The sequence below is a fragment of the Sander vitreus genome, chromosome 2 (genome assembly GCF_031162955.1).
Source record: "Sander vitreus isolate 19-12246 chromosome 2, sanVit1, whole genome shotgun sequence".
NCBI lineage: Eukaryota > Metazoa > Chordata > Actinopteri > Perciformes > Percidae > Sander > Sander vitreus.
The window spans coordinates 30071057-30077229 of NC_135856.1; positions in this window are offsets into that span (position 1 = coordinate 30071057).

A 6173-nucleotide genomic window follows, 5' to 3' on the forward strand; every position below is an offset into this window, starting at 1 on the left:
TTCAATGCAGGACTTTCACTTAGAATGGAATATATATTTTTTATAGTGTAGTAAATGATCTGAATTGTTCTTCCAGTGTCAACGATTCGACAACACAAAGATCCAAAGAGCAAAATGTTAAACAGAAGCACCTCTGAGGCCATGACATGTGAGAGTTCAAATACCCCAGCTGTGTATCAATTGAAAACGTAGACTTTTACTTTATCAGAACGTACATACATCTAGATAAATATCATGAAGATTCAGTGAGTTAGTTAAAAAAAAAAATTGATGACAAACATGATTGACATTTGACACAGCAGTTTGATAAAACCTACTTCAGCTTTGTTCAGGTAAAGTATTTTCTTGTTGTTGGTCAAATTACAACCTATTCCGTCGACATGAGGAGATGAGATTTGGTCTAAGAAATGAATGATACACTCATAAGTATTCTACTTTTATTTCTACAGCACCTTTAATTAATACCTGACATAAATAAAGACAAACTCAAGAGATTTGGTAACTCATCGTGATGTCTTATGTGATACTCCAAATGGAGATCAACCTCTACACTGTGTCGGTGCAGTAACGTGCTCAGCGTGGTGACTGCAGCCTGTGAATCAGAGGGTTGAGACCTGGAAATCCTTTGATTGCGGACACTCCTGAGAGGTGGTTTGGCCCGGGCCAAAACACAGGCGCAGTACACAAATCTGGGGATCTTACTTTGCCGAACAAACAGTGCACCAGTTCAGCTTATTGAACAGCCTGAACCATTCAGAGAAAACAGTTGTGTATCTCTCATGAGTATGAACTGTGTTTAATATGACGATTGAACTGCTACATAATGCCAAATGTTACATTTCTCCCAGCTTGCAAGTCTTGTAATATGTCCAGTGTTGCAAGAAGTTACTCAGATCCTTTACTTAAATCAACATTGTGTAATTTTTTGAGTTGATTCTTAGCAAAAAACCCTTTGTTCTTTCACAGATATGTGCTCATTCATGTGTAATTACTTCCACCAACTAATCAAAGTATTCTCATAAGCGTAGAATCTGCCATGTAGAATCATTCAGACTAAATACAGGCAAGTCACTCGAATGACGGCTGCCATGTAGCGCCTCCATCCAGCGCCTTAGCCAAAGAGGGACAAGAGACCTCCGCCTTTTGCACTTTTAGACTCAGTGGCACCGTGACGAATGCCAGCCGGGAGGGAAAAAGAGAATTAAAACGACAACGCGACAGGCAAAGCAACAAGACCAAAGTTAATATTGGAGTGGCTAGAACAGCTGCGTGTAAACGATGGAGAAACTGAGAGTTAATTTAGGGTTCGGCCACCGTAGCAGTTGAAACGCGATCGGAATGGGAAGGGCTAGAAAGTAATATTCATTTGAATTTTGGTTGTCATACACAATTACACCGCTAGATGGGAGAAATTCGGTGTAGTTGAGGAGCATTCGGCCTTCATTTTGGCTGACCTGACTTGCTGGGTCGGAGACAGGGCAGTCGGACTCACTTCACCAATCTGATTGGACGCGTTGTCATTTCCGGTTTTCATTTTTTGTATTACGTCTCGCGCACGCGCAGAATGTACGCTCAAGACGGCGTCGCTTCAGTGTGTTCTGAGGCACTTTTTGGACCTCGGGGAGCCGACTGATCAGTCCGACTGCATTTTCTGCCGGCTGTCAGTCGTCGGGTTGGTGTGTCAGGGGCTTAACAGTCCTGCAGTGAAAATGTTACTTAAGTAAAATTATGTAAGTATATCATTAGGAAAATGTACTTAAAGTATTAAAAGTAAAAGCACTCCATGCAGAAATATCCTCACATTTTAGAAACTGGAAACGATCCAAACAGTTCTGTCAATCAACTAAGTGTTTTATCAGCTAATCATTTCAGCCGTACCTATATATTGTTGGGTAGTTTAAATTATAATAAAACAAAGTATTTTACAAAACGACATGTGTTTTGTGTGCAGAAATCTACTACTAGTCTACTAGTACTACTAGTAACTAGTAACTAAAGATGTCAGATGAATGTAGTGGAGGTTAAAGTAGAATATTTCTCTCTGAAATGTAGCGGAGTAGAAGTAGAAAGTGGCATGAAAAGAAAATACTCAAGTAAAGTACAAGTACCTCAACATTTTTTCTTAAGTACAGCACTTAAGTAAATGTACTTCGTTACGTTCCACCACTGAATATATCATAGTTTATTTTACTTCAGTGGCCTTAAATTTGCATCACACATTTAATAGTTTTTACCATCATCTTCTTTTGAGTTTTTTTTTTATTTTTTTTTTTAAATTTTGTCTCCTCGCTGAGTTAATTCCTTTCCTGTCACAGCATGTTGGTGGAGCAGCTTCAAATCAACTGACAAACACAGACCACAGACAGGCCGGCGGGAAGTCACTTCCTACCCTCTCTGCTCCTCTTTCTCTGAAGCTAGCACTTTACAAACGCTGACTTTGAACTGATTACATGACGGTCATATAATGGAACCACAGGGCGAATATTGACAAAGTCTTGTATCGGCACGCGCCTTGGTACGTTTATACACACCTTCAAGCCATGAAGACTGATCACACTAATGAGAAAACGTTGTTTCCCTGAGCACATTACTTACGGTAACGGACTTTGCTTAGATTTTAGCACATCAAAAAGCAATCTGATATGATTGCAAGAATATTCAGACGTAGACATGAATTAAACATGGCAAATTTGTTGCTGACACGTGTAAAACGCAGTCTAAATGAAATTGGTATAATGTCTCTGCATCTCATGTCTCGCTGTATTATGTGCTTGTACACATAGAGGAGATCAGGCCACTGAATTGAAGACCACACACCGCGTCTAAATGGTGTTTACAGACATCTTTAAATAGTCAAGCATATTTCCTCATGAACACAATGCAGCACAATCAGAAAGAGACTGCTTAATAGCATTTAATTACAGTGCAAATTCAAGTAGGGGCTTACAAATTCTCCTAATGATTTAGATGTGTTTAGATAGCTTGTTTGACAGTTTTTATGTCTGTCACTGCTTATATAATTTTTTTTTTTTTTTTTTGTATAAGAGTTTATGCTGTGTGTGTACATGCAAATGTGTGTGGTTCTTTAAACTCTCCTGTGAGGACGCTTTTCCTGGAGTACTGGCATTTACTGTTCAATCCAGCAAAAGCCTTGTTAATTTTAATGTGGTGAAGTAGCATCTATTTATATAGCTCCTGTACCTTTTGAACTTTACATGTTTACGCTGTTGTCGTCTTTAGACCAAACCAGTTCACCTACACAGGTTACTCGTCACGCATCATGCCAGAAAGCACACACAATGTACTAATGTCAATGTCAATGTTTGGCACTCAGTTTAAAGACTTAAATGATACAGGGTGTGTGCTTATGATCAAGCTGCAATCTTGGAACATACTGCCAAATTCTTGGCAATTCTTTAAAACTTCATAAATGCTAGTTGAAATGTTTTGTCACTGATTCATTTATCACTTTGTTTTGGGGTTTTGTGAGCTGCTGCTGCTTTACGATAAACTCTTTTTTTGGTTTTTCTTCCTGTAAGCAACTGTTTTAATTGTGAGTTGCACTGTGGGACAATAGTGTTTTAACAGATTAAAAAAAATGCAAATACAGTATAGCTTTTATACATTTTGTAACTTTAACGGTGTGAATTTTTATGTTCAGCCTACAAAATAGAAATAGAATTTGTGAAAAGTTTGACCCGTGCGAAAAAATACTTTCATGACAACTGATCCCCAAAAGAAAAGAGCAAAGTCCATCCGCTAATGAAGACCATTAGATGTGGTTGAAAAAGCAAGTGAGTTTTTTTCTGTCTACTACCGTTTCCAAGGTCATGAATTAGCTTTTACACTCATTCACCATAGTACAACATTTGGGGAATCATGCTGATTCGCTTTTCTGTGAGTTAGAGAGTTAGATGAGAAGATCAGCCTGATCTCACAGAAATATGTAAAATGACCACAAGCTCTTAACACCACATTACATTACATTTGTGTGTCCACCATGACAAAGGATCCTAATTTACCTTCCATTGGCATTGTTTCCGTGGTGCTGGCACGTAATTTTAACACATCGTGCCATCATCACAGAAACAATGCCAACGTAAAGTCAATTAGGATCCTTTGTCATGGTGGACACACAAATCCCCTGGTTCAACACAGCCCTGTCAAAGTCCCCGTAGGGAGGAGGTCAGGGTGGATGGATAGACAGGACAAAATAATCAGAGGACTTTCACCCAGGAGACCACTGTTTGTGTCTCGTGTCCCCGTAACCAAAAGTATGTACTTAAGTTAGGTGTCACGTAGCCTTATGTACATAAGTTAGTTGTCACGTAGCATACATAACGTACTTAACTTATGTATTTAAGTTAGTTGTCACCTAGCCTATGTCACGTACTTAAATTATGTACTTATGTACTTAAGTTAGGTGTCACATAGCCTTATGTATGTAAGTTAGTTGTCGAGTAGCGTATGTAACGTACTTAACTTATGTACGTAAGTTAGTTGTCACCTAGCCCATGTCACATGCTTAAATCATGTAGGCTACATAAGTTAGTTGTCACGTAGCCTATGTAATGTACTTAACTTATGTACTTAAGTTAGTTGTTATGTAGCCATATGTACTTAAGTTAGTTGTCACGTAGCCTATGTAATGTACTTAACTTATGTACTTAAGTTAGTTGTTATGTAGCCATGTGTACTTAAGTTAGTTGTCACATAGTTTACGTAGTTGCCTACGTGTCATCATCTTGTTTGTTTAATTCATAAAATGTGTCGAGATAGGGCTCAATTTGTGGTTTTACAGGGGGTTAGTAGGATGTCACTGCGACCAGCCAAGAAATAGTTCAGCACATAACACAATGTGTCATACTTTGTACAGATTAAACAAACAAGATATTATGTGTTAATTAGTAAAATAAGAGGTGGATTTTGTCACCTTTGGACAGAGCCAGATTAGCTGCTTCCACCAGTTTCCTGTCTTTTGGCTAAGCTAAGCTAACTGGCTGCTGGCGCTAGTTTCATACAAACATGAAAGTGGTATCAATCTTCGGACAATAAAGCACATAAGCGTTTTTTCCAGAAACTATTCATATGACGGCTATAAATGAAGAACCAATACACTTTTCTTTTGCTGAAACTATTTTCCCATGTCCTACACACCCTAAATACACAGTATTATTGCTTGTTAGTATCTATTGTTTTTTAATTACAATAATCAGTCAGGAACAAGTTTTGGGATCTTTTGCTTTAGTTCTCCTGAAGGTCAAAATTGTTTACGTGAGACATCAGTTTGAATTCACAGTTTGTGTGTAACTGTATTTCTGTGTGTACGAGTTAATGGGAGCTCTCTTAATAAAAGACATGTGTTTTGTATACAAGATACCCACCATATAAAGTTGGTTCTGATTTAGATTCACTGGCCTCTGGCTGGTTTGACTTGTCTTTACTGTAGTCCCACGGGAACCACACCACTGTTCCAGACAAATCCTCCTGCCAACACGCCAGCCTCCAGAGAGCTAGGCCGGCTAAAGCCTCACTTCCCCTCCAGAGGCAGAAAGAAAACCCCAAACAAAGTAAACAGTAAGCACCTAGTAGTCAACTTCCTTATCCTTGTTAATTATTCAAAATCCAGGAGGAGAGACCGGCCCACAGTTGTCTCCTGAGTCACTTATTTTTTTTCTCATACAGGCACTCACTCACCACAACGGCCCCCCTCTCCTCCTGCCTCCCCTTTCAACTTCAAACCCATTCATTTCTGCAAGCTGCGCTTTGATTGTACCAAACACCTGTATTTTTCGAAGAGAGACTTCCTCGCGAGCCCCCGCCCCCCATCTTTGATTGTTAAACAGCAGTGGCGCCGTCATTACTGTCTGTGCAACTGATGCCGCCCAGCTTCCCCTCCCATCTTCCACCGCTGCCTTTTAACCAGAACTTTAATTGCTCAGAGAAAATTTGGATTGCTTTATTTTATCTAATTTTAAAAACCCCTTTTGTGTGTGTGTGTGTGTGTGTGTGTGTGTGTGTGTGTGTGTGTAAAGGGTTGTAAAACTTGAAATGTGCTTGGCTGGATTTATCGGATGAAGTGGATATGTTCACATATTTCCTAAAAGCTATAAACAGATCACTCAAACCAAAAATTCCCTCAGATTTGTTGATGTAGATGGGAGAACTTTTTT